Source organism: Corvus kubaryi, unplaced genomic scaffold (assembly GCF_017639235.1).
Source record: "Corvus kubaryi isolate FWS band 111438036 unplaced genomic scaffold, C.kubaryi_AGA036_p1.0 37384, whole genome shotgun sequence".
Classification (NCBI taxonomy): domain Eukaryota; kingdom Metazoa; phylum Chordata; class Aves; order Passeriformes; family Corvidae; genus Corvus; species Corvus kubaryi.
The window spans coordinates 1,485,904-1,504,990 of NW_024581126.1; the positions used below are offsets into that span (position 1 = coordinate 1,485,904).

The window sequence follows — 19,087 nt, forward strand, 5'->3', positions numbered from 1 at the left end:
AGCATCTGTCTGTTGCTGACAAAAAGAACAACAGTTCATGGCTTTTAAAAATTGAAATCAACATTTCATTTACAAGTACTTACATAGAGCTCTAAATTGAGCACATTAACCAGATTGCAAAGTGCTGACTTACTTCTCCAGTGAATAAACAATGGAGTTAGTCAAACTGCCAATCCTTTTCCCTAAAACAGAAATATCATATATGAGGCACCACACTCCTTACAAGCTTTCATTTCTCTCCTGCCAGGTCCATTTTGTCATTATCTATTTTGTTAACTGGCTTCATGCAGTGTCCTGGATGGAGCAGCAGCAGCAGAAGAAAGAATGTCAAAGTAGAATTGACCAACCTAAGTTTCCAACAAACAACAGGAAGTGCAGCTTAAGAATTGGTCCATTTTAGGTTCACATCTCATCCCATCCATAAGCTCCAGCCCAGCAGAAACTGGTGGATCTGCCCAAAAATGGACAAACACTGCAGAGCAGAGGAGTGTGAGCACACAAACAGTGAGAGAGGGGGAGTCAACAAGACTGGAGAAAGTGGAAACAAAGGCTAAGTGAAGAAGGAAACAGAATGAACTACCTTCCTCTACCACTGCAGACCAACAGAATTCTCCATCGTGGGCTTCACCTACTCCATGCAAATTAACCTGGGAACTCCAAAAACCTCTTGGCTTTTTTTTTTTTTTTTTTTGTAGCTGGTAAGGCATTGCCAATTGGGTACAATAATTTCCTTTTGTTTCATAACAAACATCACACTATCAGCGCCCTTCAAAAGCTTTATATTTTTACCTTAACTTCCACGAAACCAGAGCTGTCCTAAACCAGCAAACCACTAAGCAGCTTACCCCTCAAAAATGCATGCATGAATACTGTCTCAAGCAGGAAACAATGCCAGCTTGGAAATCAGAACACCTGGTCTCCACTGGAGAGATGGTGTGGATGAGTATAAATTGTGGGAGGTGATACTTCAGTAGGCAGAATTACAGATAGTCATGAGCAAATGATGACAGAAGGTGCAGCACCCAAGGGTTTCCGAGCTCCTTTAAACTCTTAGAAAATTTTCATCCTTGCAACTCTTAATGAATTGGGAACTGAACAGGGCATCTTGCCTTTGAAAATGCAAGGCTAAGAACTGTCCACAAAATTAAGATAAAAATAATTTCCCACTTCATGTCAAAAATGTAGTGCTTCAAGAAGCAACATATCAAGTTACATATAATCCACAGCTTCAGAAATTCAACTCAAGTAAAACTCAGTAAGCCAAAAAAAGGAAGCTCTTAAAGGAAAGTTTTCTAGATACAGTAGATACAGATTCTTCGTTTAGCTACAGAATAATACAGAAATTTCCTAGAACTCCAGGGGAACAAACTATTGTTTTTAGAAGTAGCAGAAATATGTAGGTAGAATTCTGATCTTTCTTAAATGTGCTAGAAGTTCATAAACAGGGAGATGCAAACACTGATCTCTAGCAGTAGTACATCTATTTGTTTTCAAGATATGAGAATAAAGGGTCCTATTACAGAAACACTCTTTTCCTCCCAAAGAAGAAAATAATTGATATTTTCCTGTGGCAACGGACAACACCAGCTACTGTCTATTGTCCACTTATTTGAATCAGTTCTTGAGAGTCCCTGATGGAAATTCAGGAAGAAAAATCCACTCTAAATATAACCTGCATTAGGTTTGCAGCAGTATTGAATATGGTCCCTGTATTTGAGAATAAACCCTGCAATTTCCATTCAGTCAAGAAGCCTTTCCAGGCTATTTTGCAGAAGTGACTGAAAATTGGCAAGGGAATTGATAGTGACTAGTAATGAAGTTTTTACCCTAGTGGAGAGACCAGAGAGTTTTATAATTCATTGGAGTACAAATCTTGAAAATTGTGAAAGGAACAAGGTCTCAGCAAGTTAATTTCTCTAAACTTTATTAGTTTATATGGCAATTTACCTGACAAAGGAGAACATGAGAAGAAATGCTTGAGGCAGTTCATATGATTGTAAAATTCCAAACAGGTAATATAAAATGTTCCAGATTACAGGCAAAAGTAAATTGAATAAACCTACCATAATTCTTCATCGCTTCAAACATTATTCATTCATTAACCATTTATATTAGAAGAGCATTTTGAATTAGAAGTCATGAACAAAAGGATTTACAGAGGGATGTCTTTACTTGTATATTACTAACATTATATTCAGACTGAAGGAAACTAAAAAGCCAAGAGAAACTTGTATCTTTTGGTTTTTTCACTAAGAAAAGTGAAGCAGTATGTAGAAGATAAGGCTCTAAAACATTAATCAGATTTAATTCTCAAAATAATATTTTCAGGGAATTACTGCCTTGGCTTCATCAGTTGATCCAAATCATCCAGCAAGTTCGTACTGACAAGTAAAGCTTGTGTTTATTTCCATTTCAAACAGCTAAAAATTAGCTCAAGATGCTATATTTATCTGGATCCTTACATACAGATTTTAGTACAGGGCTCTTTTGGCCTTCAGAACACAACTCCCTGTTGTAAATGTTAAACAGGAAGTTGGAAGTTTCGTCAGATGAAATTGCCAAAGAACAGAGTTAATATTAGAAGCACTTTTAAACTCTAGTTTGATGCTTTTGTTAAAGTGAGTTAAGTGAAAATGAATGTGGGCATAGGAATAGTCAGGTTTGGGTTGCCAAGTTCTCATGCTGAGAACCAGGGGAGGATGTCCTTTCAAAATATTTGGCTTCCAGACACAGAAACATAAATTGCATCAATTTGCACTCAGTGCAGGTTTTCAAGATTTGTCTCCCACACAATAACACCATTGGAATGAGCAGCTGGATCCTGAGCCACGGTTCTACAGGAAAATGGGCATTCTGTGCCTGCAATATATGAAAGATCCAGATTGTTTCACATCAGACAGGTGCTGGGCTTGTGTCTCACAGCCACAGATGTTCTGTAATGGGGTTGGTATAGAAATACTGTACAACAAGATGAGTTAATCACATGAACTTCAACAACAGAGGTCACATAACTCATAAAAAGTCAATTTCTATTAGAAGGATGTAAGTCACAATGCCTCCAATATTTTTATAGGTGGGAATTATGGCATTTGTCTAACTCCAAATTAATAGATGATATCTAGTAAAACAGCAAGGCAGTCAGAATTGCTCATACAGATGACATAAGACCAGTCCAATAAGCCCAGATGAGAGGATCTGAACTGACAACACTTTGGGGACAGAGATTCTGGGAGATCAAACTACCTTCCAGCTCGATGCAGAGACAGCTGTTGGGCTGAGACAGCCCTATATGATCTGCAAAGTGTGTTTCATATCAGAGATTGCATTCCTGATCCACAATTTTAAACAAAACCCCCAATCCTCTCTTAGTTCAAGAGAAGTCAATATTGATCATAGTTCCTAAAACAGCACTTCTGCAATAATATTGGTATTTTTTGCCTGCAAAGGACTGTTTTGCTTTTACTGTGAGTGATTTAAATATCCCCCAAACCCTTCAGCCTACTTACCTTCAGACTACAATGACACCATTTTAGCCATTTCATTTTGACGATATATTGAGCCAACTATACTTTATAGGTCTCAAGAACTTGCTTAAGCACACTCCTGTCATCTTTTAAATAAACAAAAAAAGGCTCAATCCCAATACTTGTAGATTCATTGTAAAATAAAGTTTATTGCACCTACTTACCATTAGCATGAGTGATTTTATTACAGCATAAATATTAGGATTCTCTGATTATATCTTTCTATCTAATTCCCAGAGGGAAAAAAAAAACCAGTCGAGCTTTTGCTAGAAGGACCCTAAAATAATAAGGCAAAAACTGTACCAAAACAAACAGTGAAGGTCACTGTCACCTCAGTTGTCCTTCACCCACTCATTCTTCTGTTTCCCAAGTCCTGCTCTGGGACTGTCACCACTTCTCTTTACTCAAGCTGCAAACCATTGGGGAAGAAGCTTGGCTTTTGTTCTGAAAAAACCTCACTTTATCAACAGCCCAGTTTACCCAAAGTACCTTGATTGATTTAAATCACTCAGAGTGAGTGGCCTTTAAATCAGGCTCTCTACAGAAAATAAAAATAAATGTCGCATTCCATTCCATGCAGGTTTTCAAGAGAAACACTGATTTTAATCTAGTTTACAGCTCATGTGGCTAATATCCTACAATATATATTAAAAACAGGCACTTTGGTTTAGAACCTTTTATTCTAAACCTGAAGAAAGGAAAAAATAACACCTTGCAAAATAATTAAATGAGAAACCGGACTATAGTTAGAAAAAAAAAAAAGACGGGGGGGGGGAGGGAAGCAAAATAAACTAGATTTACAGCAACCTTCAACAGTGAAAATGATAACTCTGTTGCAAGTGGACACTGAATAATCCAGTTAAATGCTGGACCTCCCCTCACAGTGCTATTAAAACCCAGAAATCTTTTCTTTCAGAAGAGTTTCTTGGTAGCAGAGCAGCGACGAAACACTTACGTAGAAAATACATAATTTCTGAATATCCGAGGAACTGATTTTAGGTGAACATTAAATGACAACCGCCAGCAAATCTTTTCATAGAGGAGTTTTCCACTTCCACACACAGCGCAGAGCCCGGGTAAGTGACTACACCTGTGTAGTTCTGCCCTCTCCTGGTGCATCCAACCCATGCAGGAGACACTGCAAACACACCGAACAAATAAATTCTTGCGCAGCAACAACAAAGCTGCCAGACTGACCACAGGCCAATTTGCTGGAGGTTACATGCTCTGCACTGTCTTACAATCACTTCTCTGGGTTCTGATCTGTGTTAAGTGTTTATGGATAGAAAAGGATCTTTTCAAACACAAGATAAATTTAATCATGTATTTACACAATAAAACGCCATTCTGTTTTTGCTATTGCTTTATTTGTAGAAAGATCTTAAATAATGCTTTATTTTATAATTGCTAAATATTTTTCTCTTACTCTGATCTAAGTTCTCTGTGTAAACTCAATAAATACTTCAATAATGAGAGAGTTTTGAGAGATAACCACATGCTCAGATATCTGAGTGGCAACTCCTGGTTAGGTGAGTTCAAAATCTGAAGTTTCATTTCATTTTATATTTTCTTTTATCCCAGCACTGTGATACTGCTTTCCCATGTCCTTTCCTTTAACATACTTCTTGTACACATTTGACAAACACCAGGCTTGCTACCCTAAAGTGCAAACATACAAATAAACATATAAAATGTTCCTCATATAAAATGAGTCAAAAACCTTAACAAAATTTGATAAAACCCTCCCTCGTGGCTTCTGCGATAGCCTTTCCGCCTTCATCACCACAACCAGAGTGCATGGAAAAGGAAGAATTGCAAATTGTTTTGCACAGTTGGGTCCTGGGAAGCTCAGAATCTGCTTTAGCAAACAAGGTGAAACTCTTGGATAAGCACTGCTAAGATGCAACCTGCTTTAAGTGTTTTTAGGACACGAACAATGATAATGGAAACTTGTAAAAATATTACAGAATAACAAGAAAGCTCTTACTTTTTAATTTTTTTTCCTATAAGGAAAATAATTCCTTATTTTCTGCTCCTGCTTCCCTGAAAGCAACACGACAAAGGGATCATCCTCAGGCCTTGGCCTCTCACAGTGATCCGAGGGTTGCAGCTGAGTTTAGAACCTTAACAAGACTTTATGATAAAATAAACATCTGACCCCCCCCCAAGAGTTTGCTTTCCAAACAGTAACAGCTGGACTAGTGAAGACAGATGTTCTTGTAGGCACCAAAGAACAAATTTCTTCCAGTTTGTAATGAAGGTACTCTAGTAAAAGGCTTATAAACAACTAAACAGCTGTTCATAGAGGGACTTACCCCAAAGTGTTGGTGGAATTAGAAACTCCAAGACTGAAGAACCAGGAAAGAATCAGCTCTAATCTCCCATCCCTAATAGGAGTATCTTTGTTTTTCTATAAGGCAGTTTTTGTCTCATCCTTGCCAGAAAATTTTTCTAGAAAATGATTTTTGTCATATAGAGAGGTCAAAGATCTTTCCCAGGCAAATAGCAAAACTATTGCTCTGAGAGGAAAATGTATATTTATACACACAGAGTTCCACAGATCTACTGCAGTCAATAATAGTTTTAGAAGCACTGATGTAACAATATGTTATAAAATAGTAGAACCAAATATTAGGATATTCTAGTTTCCTGATAGTAAGTTTATAATGAATTAATTTCCCATTGAAATTCCAAAGGAGTGATTTTCTTACTCTGGAGACAGAAGAATTGGTTTGACATATAATTTGAATTTATCATGCCAATTTCCAGGATTCTAGAACGATTTCCCACTAATTATGCACCTACCAAATATTTTCCTTTTCTAACTTTGTTACCTTGGCAATTACTGCCTGGAACATTCTGAGTATCCTGCACTGCTGTTCCTACAGACACACTCACAAAGAGTTTGAACCAAACTGCTCTGTTCCAACAAAAACACAGTCACAGAAAAAGTGAGAAAACATTCTCATCTCTTTGTAACTGCACTACCAGGAGAAAACTTAGTGTTGAAGGGAGCTTAAAACATGTAACCCTTACTTGAAAAAGGCCCAAACATTCATTGGGAGCAAGCAAGGTCATACATTCACAGTTCTAAGAGCTTTAAACCTGGCAGAGAGAAAATCCCGAGATCTAAGAGATGCCATTTCTTGGCACCTGATTAACCTGGGAAAGTCACAGCTGGATCTGAAATGGGCTGTCAAAATTCTCACCAGCAAACCCGGTTCTTTGTGCTGTCATGCTCCTTTCTAGATGTTTGGTGGCACTCGTGGCATCCTGCCACAGCCTTGTCAGGCAGGCTCAGATCCACAAACCCTGCTCCCTGGGCTCACAGCTGGCCCGACTGTCAGGTTGGAAGCATGATCTTGGCGTTTGCTCTGCAAACACATGTATGAAATGGCCATTGGCACCTGAAACACCCCAGACATGCACACTTGCCTCACAATCCGACACCTGAAGACTACAACAGCTAGGTACCAATGGGAAGTAGCCAGCTCCATCACCATTCCAGAGGTTTTTTTATTCCATTTCTCTTGTTCATACATGGACTGGGACTATGTTTCTGCTTGCAAGTGTTTAGATACATTGTATAATAAAACATTTAGCACCTCTCACCCATTATGTCTGAATATAATCCGTGTGCCCAGGCACTCCACTGGGATTCTAAACAGTCATTAACATAATTCACTTTGAGCATGAAGACTTGTTTTTTACTATTAGCTGTCTTTCAGGTGAATATCTAGAATATGATAGGTGCTTTCTGGTCCATTTCCCACGTTAATATACTTTTCCCTATGGCTGTATTATTTAAACAACTTGTTGTTTTACAGTATTACCTGCTACTTCACCATAAAATCAGCTTATGCCTCTACTGGCTTGGAGACTCAGCAAATGTAGTACCTCCAGCTAAAAAGAAAACTGCCAGAATGAAAGGAAAAGGAGGCATTTTCTCCTCTTCAATTAGGCAGATTCTGGTGCTTTTGCTGTATGCACTGAAGCAGTACCACTGTATAGGTGGTAACAGACTCTCAGTCTCCTTCCCTGGCAGAGCTTTGTTTCACCCTTTCTGCAGGTCCAGCCAATGCTTCTATCACTGTACAAAGCGTTTTCAGCAGACAAGATAGTCTCTTCCTATTAGACACTTTTCTCCAGCTTTCATTTATCACTCCCTCTCACTTCTCTGCCCTCAGCAAGAGCTCACTACCTGTTCTGTCCAGGGAAGATCCAGAAACCTCTCTTTGATTCAGAGTGCTTCATCACAGGATACTGTAACGAGTCACAGCTACCTCAGTCTATTCTACAAAAGAAACCTGCTACTGCTCCAGTCTGAGAAAGCCTCTCAGAAAAAACACTGTTCCTTCCAGCAGCCTTCTCCTATTAAGGTTCTCTAATATCTCTTATCCACTCACAGAAGGTGCAACTCTCTGCACTTAATTCATGGGGAAGAATCTAGGCTTTGGCAAGAGGTGAGATCTGAAAGTCAGAAGGGACTTTCTTTCAGTCTCTTTTTAGAAAGAAATACAGCAATTTGAGATCTGAAATCCTGATGTGGATGTGTCTACACCTGTTCTCTTCAGCAAGTTAATGTTCTGCTTACCTCCATTTGTTCTATCTTTGACAATAAGCAATAGTACAGATAGTAATGCACTGCTGATTATTTAACCACAGGATAGCTCTGAACCTGCATTGTTTGCTCTAAATCCACTGCCTGCAAAACCGATTGTAAATCTCAATCAAAATTAAAAGGGAAAGAAAAAAGATCCTTCAGGTTTTTGGGTAAAAGCTCATCTTTACAAAAAGTGTGACATAACCATAATTGTGGCAAAAACTCCAACACTTCTTGAGTGAGTGAAAATTAGAAGTTTGAGTTTAAATGTTTTAAACAATCTTTTCACATCTATAGTCTAATTTGTTCATTTTATGCTTCTTATAACAAAAAAAGAGAGACATAATCACTTTACCTTTGGGGGTTAACAGAACCCTTGTGACTACTTGTAACCATGGAAATATGAAGAGCTACTCAGAGCCCAACATCAAACTAACAGAGGTGCCAGGAGACAGAAAATAGATATATGATGAATTTGCTACATATGAAAACCCATTGAATCTGTACCAAGTGCATTAACAACATAAAAAACCAAAGTCACAAAGCCTTTTAATTGCTTAAAAGTGCATGGCATTTACCATGGCTTCCCACAGAAAATAAAGGGAAATGCCTTTAAAGGCTTGTTTTTAAAGCACTGAGTGCATCAGAACTAGTTTAAAAGCAGAGAAAAATAGGAGGTAAAAATGGTTACTACGTGAATAGGAAGAGTAACAATATGCATTTAAAGACTAAAAAAGGCCCCTTTGAAGAAGAAGGGTTTTCATGGACTAGGATTGTAGTTATGGAGATTATGCAACCAATGGCCAGTGACATCTGAGTTAGTCTGCACCAAGCACCATTAGGAATGTTTTCTCATCCTCTGCTAGCAGCCCTGAGTTTAACAGACACAGAAATACCTAAGACAAGCAAACACTCGTGATGATTTGTTGACATATCTGCCTTATAATAATAAGGCATGTGCACATTTAACTGCCTTTCCTGTGACAGCCCAAGCCACAAAACACTGTTTAACCAACCACAACTCCAATCCTCAAACACCATCATCCTCAAAAAGAGATGCTTCTGGAAAAAAAGGAAAACACCTGCATTCCTTGCTCTGCTAAGAAAGAAATGACCAACAACAGAAGAAAAGTCTTTGAAATAATACATCTCAGCAAATGATATCTACTTGGAAGATAAAATAGTGAATACAACAGAAAAACCCTACAATGTATGTGCACACTTCATACATTACACAGGTGCAGGACGACTCAAAGAGCCAAAATGTGCCAGCACAATCAAACTGATACTTTCTCACTCTTGTACCTTTGGTACCGTCAGACAAACTGTGTGACCACCTTCTTTTCTTTAGCCCACTGCTAACTACAGAATCAGAACTGTCCTCCAGGACTAATTGTAGGTCAAGAGTGAGACTTTCTGGGCCTATGTTAGCTGAAGGAAATACACATTTACTACCTCTCACAGGTATGATTTGCTGGTTCATCATGCCACCATCTATTTTGCCCGTTTGCCAGAATTGTTTTTCAGGTCTTCATTAAATTTTAAGCTCAGGGTCAGGTTAATGCCATGAAAAGTGAAGATACCATCTGGACAACATTTTCTTGCAATTTCTCATCTTATTTGTACTTCCAGTTTCAGGGCTACCTTGCATACCTTTGCAGATATGCTGAGTTAGGGTACATTCATTACACAAACCCACAGATTATTACACAATCCAAATGGATTCCATAGGGTTGCATGAGGTATACAAAGTGCATTTCTAGTGTGCCAAGAGAATCTTGGCTGCCCTTCTTGTTTACAGTAAGTGTACGATTTCTCTTTTTAGTCATATTTGGGGATTCAATATTCATGAGAAATACCAAATGCAAGAGGTAGAAATGTCTGAATACAGGCCAAGTAATAGAAGTCTGAGGTTTTTATTAGTGGCAAAATCTTCATATAGACCAATTAATATAATTATTGATTAACTTACATTATTGTGGCATTTGAGCCTTTTACCCTCTGAAGCTCAAGCTAATACCTAAAATCACAAACAAAAAGATAACGTGAAAAAAGAATTAGGTGTACCACAACAGAACACCAGCAAAAAGAGCAATGATTTTCATTTTTATCTTGTATTTCAGTGGAGAATCTTGAAAGACTTTAAAAATATTAAAAAGAATGCTTTGAAATTTTATGCTGCTTTATGCCATCAACATAATTAAGTACGACAACAGCATAAGGATTATGGAAGCAAATCTAAGGAAATTCAAAATAATTGGCTACCCCAAGCTGCTACTTCCACCTTGGAATTTGAATTAATTAAAAAATCAAGTGTAAAACAACAGTAGGAAACCACATACCTAAAAGGACTACCCTCCTAAGAAGGCAGGAAAGACTTTTAGCATAGATTTTCTTTCCATAGAAGGAAGGGAGTTGTAGGTATCCCACCAAGACTGGGCTCTCTGGCATAGGAGCCTGCAGGAGGAGTATGTGAGGAAGCACTGACCAGAATTTTATTTTGTTGGGTGTTGCTAGTTTGTGTGTCATTAAGCTGTTAAGACTCCCCTGTAATCTCATGCATCGCCTCTTGATCTGTGTTGCAAACACTGGTTCATAGACACCTGAAGATGGCACAAAGCTTATAAATAGGCAACTTCCTGGAAGCACATTCAAGGAAGCAAAGAAATGGACAGGGAAATAAACACGGCAAGGGCATACACAGAGTACCTTAAATTTCATTAGCATTATGTGAAAATCATTGAAGTAATACTGGACAAGAAGTGCAAGTGCCCGCTGGCATTTTTTATTAAAAAACTGCATTGTTTTGGTGGTTAAAATGTGTTGATCAACATATCCTAAAGAAATATGTAGCACTCAGAGCAAGCCATAACCATCTGCTTAGACTGTACCACCTGCCCTGCCCTGGGCTCCTGGGGCAGCCTTACGGCCCCTCATTTATCTGGCAACAATGAACATTTTAGTCATGCTCCCTCCTTTCCCTCTGACTCCATGGTCAAGCTGCTGTATCACACTTTGAAGAAACACCAGCAGGACTGACTCAAGAACAGTATGGCTGTTATCCAGACTAGTCCTTCTATGCCCTTCTTGCCTCCAAACACATGTTCATAGTGAGTGGATAGGTCTGTGTTATGTTTAAGATAAACAGTGTAACAGGTCACTTTGATGATCATCTTTTTGCTCATCACACTGAGAACTACTGGGTTTTTTTTCAGAAGTAAAAAGCAAAACTAATTCCTCACCAAGCATAGAATAATAAATTATATGAGTCTAAATCATTATTATATGAGTCTAAATCATTCTATAAAGGCCCTAATTTTCATATGTGGTCACATATGGAAATGGAAACATCACATTGATATCAAAGAAGTGCAATTATACAAGAATAGTTAAAATTTATGCCACTCCCAGTGACATGCACACAATTAATAAGCAGATACATGAAGTCATGGAGTGGGTGTGGAGAGGGTGGGGCCTGTATCAGATGTGGGAGGGAGCTTTGTAGCTTTGCTTTAAGTTCAAACTGTTCGGGCAACTGCAGGAGAAATGAGTGGTGGATAGAGTACAGCGTGAAAGTGGAGCTGAAGGACTGTGAGCCACATGGTGCAGAACCTCCTGGCCACCAGTCACGGGGAACAAGTGGAGGGTAAAGTCCCCTTGTTTTCCTTTGTTAAATCCCTCCCTTCAAACCCAAGGGATTGTAGCAGCAGTCTGGGTGAGAATACATTTAGTATGACATTGCTGCTTAAGAGTTCAACAAGCAAGGCCAGCTAAACACACAAAACACGTTGGATGCCAGGTCACTCACGTGGGAAATAAAATGTGCAAAGAAAAGTAGCTTTCCACCTTTCCTAGGCAGGTTTTGCTGCTGAGAAAAGAGTCAAATTACCCTTCCAGCACCTGAACTCATCAGTGGGACATCCTGACACCTCCCAGCTTCAGTTTCCAGTTCACATCCCCCAGAGCACAGCTCCTGAGCATGCAGGTCCTGCGACTACATCAGGGCCCAAGGACTGGTGGGGCCAAGGGAGGGTTTAAAAAGTGTGGGATTCAGGGAAAACATAGCAAGGGAGCTCCACTGCACACTGTGCTCAAGGGCCCAATGCATGCCATCCCTCCACAGTGCCTTATTTTGTCCTTTCTCCTCATCAGTCTTTTTCCTAAGCATCTCCAGGAACAGGTAACTTTAGCTTCTGTCAGGACTATTTTGTCATTTGTTTAGAGCTGAGTGGGATTTAAAATCCATGAAGATGGAGAAGACTTTTCTTTTTGCATGAACAAACAGGTGAAGTCCTAGGACTTTATGGCAAGAGGCAAACTACTTGATAATTGCTGGATTTTGGAATTAGTTTGCAACTTGGTGTCCATTTCATCCTTCCACGACGTAAACATTTCCAAGTGAAATTAAATCATGCAAGTAGCTCATCTTTGTATAAAATTATTAATACATACCATCTTTTCTATTATTTGTGCTAGTTGCTGGAATTTACCCCGAACATGTGTTACTATGGATTCCTTTTGATTGCCTTTTGCAGTCACTGAAATGGCACATCCATTTTATGACATATGCTGTATATACATTTTTTGATCACATCACCACAAAACATCACTTTAATGCTGCTCATACATTGACCATTTTTTAACATGAACTAGACAGAAAATATACAAGGGGAACGACAAGACACTGAGATGGCATGAGTGACTGAGCACAAATATGAGAATAGGTTTTACAGGATTATGTTAAGTATCCTTTAGATTGTAAAGATGTCAGCTAACGTAAAACTCTAATGTACCAGCTGCTGTCCAAATAGATCACAAAATGAAAGTCCTCATGCTGAGCAGGGCTTAAAATAGAGCAGCTGATGAGTAAGACACTCTTTTTTATATAAACTTCACATTTCATGCACTAAGACATTTCATTGTCAGATATCCGTGGGGTTGCTATTTTCCATGAGAAATCTGCAGCAGAACAAAAGCATCGAATAGTTTCACTTCCCAGGCTCTAAGATTGTTATTTTCATGCCACACAGAAACTCCCTTCTAGTCTGCTTTGTGATTCATGTGTTTGGCTGAATAACTTTCCTGGAACTCAGAACAAGAGGGAAACCTTCCCTAAGTACTTCCTGTCTTTCTAGATGTACTAATAACATGACGGAGTCCTCCCACCTTTCCCATTTACAACACTCCAGGCACACCTACTGGTTGATATACTCATAAGCCTCAGAATTAGTCTGCTTTTGCTCTGGTTTTTAAATAGCAGCTTTTTCTCTAGCAACAAAACTGGTTTTTTTGTCTAACATTAGTATGTACCAAAGCAGTATTAATAGACTGCTTAATTAATAGACAACGGAGATGTTGTAGCTTAGCATACAACATGAAAGATGCATTGCTCTTTCCCTTTTTCCTGTCTGCAGCCACTCACAGCTTTGAAAGCATCTTAATCTTAAAACCCTGCCCAGAAAGATGTAATGTTGAGGGGAAGAACAACCTATGTCATGTGTTTAACCCTGAGAGCTTGCAGGCCTCACTCCAGAGGCCTAATGGAACAGGTATGAAACCAATGTTGAATTTTGACTGCGTAAGAACTAAGTCAAAACTCCAGAATAAGGTCTAGTGTATTTACAAGATGAAACACCAAAAAAATAGAGTCACTGCCCCACTGTCCTGTTAAATCCTTCCTCCCACCATGGATTGTTAAACTCCTACTAGAGTTATCAGCACTAACTAAAAAGGGAATCAAGCCCTCAACTTTTATAGATTGCAAAACTTCTTTTCAAATTATGTGTCTGAAGAATCCTGATTTCCTTGTATTTGGAAAACAAGTAAAATGTTTTGTGTAATTGATATGAAAAACCAACTGGAGGTGCTGAGTGACTCCCCGAACTCTTTAGAAGGGCTGCCATGAGTTGCTCCAGTTCTAATTGTGGCTTTGCATCTGACTTAATATGTGGGTGTAATCCTGACCAACTCATTAATCTCCAGGCCTGTTTTTCCAAACTGCAAAAGGGAGGATATTGCACTTATTTAATTAATACAGTCTGTGGCTGTTCATTAGTTAAAAAACCCCACTATTTAAATGACATTTACAATTCCAGCTATACTTTTCTGTTCAACTGTTTCTGCTTCTCATTTACCCTTTTGAACATGCAAATCAAGGCTGGTTGAAATTCATTCTCTGTTCATTTCAGACCCAAAAGGAAAAGTTTTGGTGCTTAATGGGACATAAAAAATTGTAAGACCTCTACCAAGAAAAGGCAGCAAAACTCTACCCTGAATCTTAGTGTCCTCAGTAAATCTTGAAGAAATACTGTCAGCAATTTCAAGAGTGTTTTTGGCCCAATTCTCTTCTAACGAAACGGCTTCTAGAATTCTTTATTATTTTTTGTGGAGGGAGGCAAGAATCTCACACTAGCTAACTCTAGGTTTATTCATGATGTGTAAAAAAAAGTAAGTACTAAATAAAGTGTTGACTCAAAATTACTCCAAGAATGAATACTGATTTCTTATTAAAAAAAAAAGGATAAATAAAACTCTAGGAAACATTTTAATAAAATCCTAGGAAAAAAGAAAAAAAGAAATGCTGTTATTTCAAAAGGCTGTAGCCTTTTAGAATTTTCAGCTTAAAATATTTTACTCACTAAAATTTTCTTAACATATTTACAGTTTACCATGTCTCCTCCAAGTTCAGACTTCCAGTCTCTGAAATACAAACTCAATTCCACATATTTTAATGAAGTAAAAGCTCTGATGTGCTTTAACCTTCAAGGTCAAATTCAAATAAAGATAGAAATTTTTTGTCCTAAACCTTCTGTAAAGATTGAAAATATATTGCAAAGAAGTACTTAGAATTTCTTAATTCCCTGGTTTTAGCCTGATTTTCCTCCTCAGATTCTTCTTCCTGTTCCTGTTACGCTGCCAGACAGTGGATTGCCAACTCTTGGGAGTTCCTTTTGAGTCTCAAAAAAAAAAAAAAAATCAATTGGTGTTCTCAGAGACCACAGGGTTGAAATCAATGTATTGTATAAGAATCTCCTATTTTTGCCTGAAACAAGCTTTTAGCCCTTGAAATTATGATAAAGGCTGGGAGGAAGAAGAATGGGTTTAAAAAAGCTCAGGAAGAAGAAGGCACATGAAAAAGTCAACATTTCTTGCTTTGTATTTATGGGTTTTGATGCTCAAATCTGGAAACATCATGGTAGGAGGTGCAGCCTTTAAAGCAATAAGTGTTTATACAAACAAAACCAGAAAAACCTAATATTTCCCTGGCTTAGGTGTTGTAATAACTCAAGAACTTGATGAACTGGGAAAAGAATGAGTCTGCAATAGCTTATTATGATAAAACCTTTATTTTGAAGAGGTCTGAGCCAGCCACACACGAGTTGTTACAGACTACAGTAAACAGGTCACCACTGTGAGATTTTTTCCATCAGTCTGCAAACAATCTAAGTCATAGGCTGCTGTTTCTTCTGCCCTCATAACTGGGTTGAACCAAGGCACCAACTCTGTGTAACGGGGTCAGAAATACGGCTCAGCAATCTCTGGAGTTTTTAGTGTATAGACAGAACAAGAAATCCAGACATTCAAATTATTAAATCTCAATAATTTTCTGTGAGCTTTGACTTCTCCTGCTGTAGGTTAGATCATAGCTTGTATGTCTACAGACAAATGGAGGAAGAGATTGGATAAAAGGGTAAGACATGTTAATTAATATTGCATGGCTGAAAACCTATAAACAAACAGCACCTGTTTAAAATGCTCTAAAGCAGTTGGATCCACAGCTAGGTGCTAAAACAGATATCACATCTTGGGCATATTTTGGAAGACATTAAAAAATAAACGCATAAAATTCTATCTCCAAACTATTGCACAAAAATTCACCCTCCAAAGACTCAAGAGATCTGGGTCCTCTGTATCTCTAACTAGGGTCATGAATCATGTTTCAGAGAAAACACAACTAAAAAATCAAAGGACTAATTTGGCTGGTTACTTCTGAACATCTGTGGGTGTTCCAGAGACATATCAAGTCTGCTTGAAGGCGATCCCTGCCCAAAAAAAAACAAACAAAAAAACCCACTATCAGTTTTCGGGTTATCAGTTGAGAAACGAGATTCCTTTCTTCTGCATGGAAATAGCTGTCTAGATTTAAAAACTTGCAGATTCTAAAGTGAAACCACTGACATGGCCTTATCATACCTTAGGTGGGCTGCATTTAATGGAGGTCATATCGGCCACCCTTCTTGACACAAAGTCCAAACTCAAAGACCAGGAAAGTTTTTACTGTAGCATTCAAATGTGACTACAGAGAAGAAAATCAGCTGGAAAATGGGCTACTTGTTCCAATATTCTATTAATAAAACACAATTTTCAGTACAATTGCCACATAGCACACCCTCTTCCTGTTTTTAAATTGTAACTCTAAGCTAAAAATGAGTCTAAATTTCGGTGTTTAAACATGGTGTAACCATTAACATATTAACATAGCTGAGGAGGCAATTAAAATTCTGGTTAAGATCTAGTTTACTACATTCTTATAAAGAAAAAGCTTAAAATCTGAAAATTAATCAGGTGGGAGTTGTCTGGATGAGGAAATGCTTTTGCTTTTTATCAGACACACCAGGGCACAGTGCCCTGAGCCGAGCACACAGCTGAGCTGGTCTGCCCAGCAGTTCCCTTGATTTGTGGGGTGCTCTGCTTCAAGAGCTCCCTCAAGTACCCTGCAAGGAGAAAACGATCTACCTTTGGTCAAGCCTCACCTCTCCTGTTTGCCTTCTGTCTGTAGAAATGCGTAGTAGAAGGGTGGTGCAAACTTTTTTGGCGTCAGGAGCTGAACTCAGGTCTTGTCAAATTTAAAATTGTCATTTCTTAGCTCTTCACCTTTAAAATTTTAAGGTGTAAGATCCCTGACTCACCTACAGATAGAAATTCCCTGCACTGACCTGACAATCTATTTCAAGGGAAGCCACAGAATAGGACTGATATATATCATCATATGGTGAAATTTGGAATTTGATTAACCAGATGCTGTTATTTTCTTTAATATCTCATGAATAGAAACTATGGTATAAAAACAATTCAAAACAATCGTTCACTGGGAAATCTGACATACGGCCTGCTAAGCTGCTCTCCTACAGAAATAGCTAAAGATCATTACTCTTGGCATCATTCCCTACAACAGGCACTGCGCTCATTAAAACAGACAGGATGTGATTGAGTCCATAAGGAAGATTATTTCTACAGATCGGTAGAAACAATGAGGAAAACTACAAAGACTTCGTTGAAAGAAGTAGTCAAGGAGACTTCTCCACCTCCAGAACTTCTGTGCACTAAAGCAAATCAAAGCAGCACCATTTTGCTGGAAATAAAAGGATGCTTTTTCTCCTCTTCCTTCATGGTATGCATTTCCATTCTGCTAATGCAGGGTACTTCATTTAACTTGTTCTGCTGGAGGCTTTCTCCCGAGTAGCAATATCCTGATGTGAGCAGAGTTTGTATCCAGCAGGGGCCACTTGTTGCCTGTGTTTGGTCCCCATTCAATTAGGTGGAAACGAGCTGTTAATGCTGTCCCGGGCCGAGCCCACGTCCTGCAATAGTGGATTGGGATAACCACAACCACGCCGTGACGCAATCCAGCTGCAATCCACACTTCCCTGGCGATGTTACACTAGGAAACGTAAACCAAACCTCTGGCATGCGGCATCACGGAACAGGAAGTGTTAAGACAATTAGGATGTGGCAATGATAATCTGATGCAGCTATCACGCAACCACGTTTAGCAAATGTTTGCATTTGAAAGCAGCTACGCTGTGATTATGTTCTTGCAACACATCCCCTTTACACTGCTGTGTGGATTGTCTAAATTTAGACTAGAAGATGGTGCAGTAGATGGCTTTACCACGTTCCATCGCTGGCCTTTTGCACACGCTGAACACAACTGATGCCGTGAGCAGCTCCGGCACCGTGTGACCGCGCTGGGAGGCGATGGAGCATCAGCGATAGACACGCTAAGCCAGCATCACACACGTGCCTCCGAGACAAGCTGGAGGCCGAGGGCTCAGAGATGAGGTGTGTGACACCACACAGACTCCGTGACAGGCTACTGTGACCCACGCACACACCTGGCGGGGTGACGTGGGGCTGCCACGGGGCTCCAGAGCACCGGGAACCTGCGGATGGATGCAGCCCAGGCGGCGGTGGGCTGAAGGACACGATGGAGACCCTCTGGCAGGCTGGGTCGAGGGCAAAGCGCCCGTGCGCTGAGGCCCAGAGAAGGTGACCCTAAAGGCGGATGGGTCGTCACACCACGACACCGGTTCCGTGAGGCACGGGGGGGTGTCTCCAGGGCCAGGCCGAGGCCTCGCCGCCGAGGGAAGGAAGGAGACGAGGCCCAGGCACAGCGGCCACGCTGGGGAAGCGCCGCCATGACCTTCACACCTCGGCGCGTGACGTCACGGCCGCGGCTGACGTCACAGGGCAGTGACGTAGCGGCACGGGCGAGCCCCAGAGGCGGGGCGGGGAGCGGGCGGGAGCCGCGGGCGGCACCGCTGCGGAAGAAGCGTGGGCGAGGCAAAGCCCTGCCCGCCACCCCGGGCACACTCGCCACGAACCCTCGCCGACCCCGCCGCCATCACCACATCCGGGTCCCCGCGGCACCGCCCCGCCGTCGCTCAGCCCCGCCCCTGACCGGGGGGCGGGACCGAGGCCCGCAGCCGCGCTTCCGATTGGCCGACGCCGCGGGGCCGCCCGGGGATTTGCCGGCGCTCGGGAGGGCGGGCGTTGCCCGCTCGCCGGCCGCCCATTGGGCGAGGCCGCCGCGGAGCCGCTCTCCCGTTGGCGGGCGGGCGCGTCCGGTGCGGGGCCGGGGGAGGGTGCCATTGGCTGGAAAGTAGGTTAGTGGTGCGCCGTCGGGTGGCAAGCCAGGCGGAAAGTAGGTCAGGGACGGGGGCTGCCTGCGCCGGGCGTG

At 40.5% G+C, this 19,087-nt stretch overlaps 1 protein-coding gene and 1 long non-coding RNA gene across 4 annotated transcripts in view; one reads left to right on the forward strand and one right to left on the reverse strand.

Moving 5' to 3' along the window:
* The window catches only part of LOC121668139, a 53,870-nt gene extending 43,293 nt beyond the window's left edge, over window positions 1-10,577 (reverse strand). For both annotated transcript variants that reach the window (XR_006017265.1, XR_006017266.1), the window contains exons 1-2: window positions 10,470-10,577; window positions 10,100-10,147 (exon numbers count right to left, since the gene is read on the reverse strand). This is a non-coding gene — a long non-coding RNA (uncharacterized LOC121668139). The remainder of the gene's footprint in view (window positions 1-10,099; window positions 10,148-10,469) is intronic.
* Window positions 10,578-18,993: 8,416 nt separating this feature from the next.
* The window catches only part of ARNTL (aryl hydrocarbon receptor nuclear translocator like), a 48,086-nt gene continuing 47,992 nt past the window's right edge, over window positions 18,994-19,087 (forward strand). Inside the window, exon 1 of one of the 2 annotated variants that reach the window (XM_042035680.1) lies at window positions 18,994-19,013. The gene's annotated coding sequence lies outside the window, so the exon portion shown is untranslated. The other variant, XM_042035679.1, reaches the window with a different exon arrangement.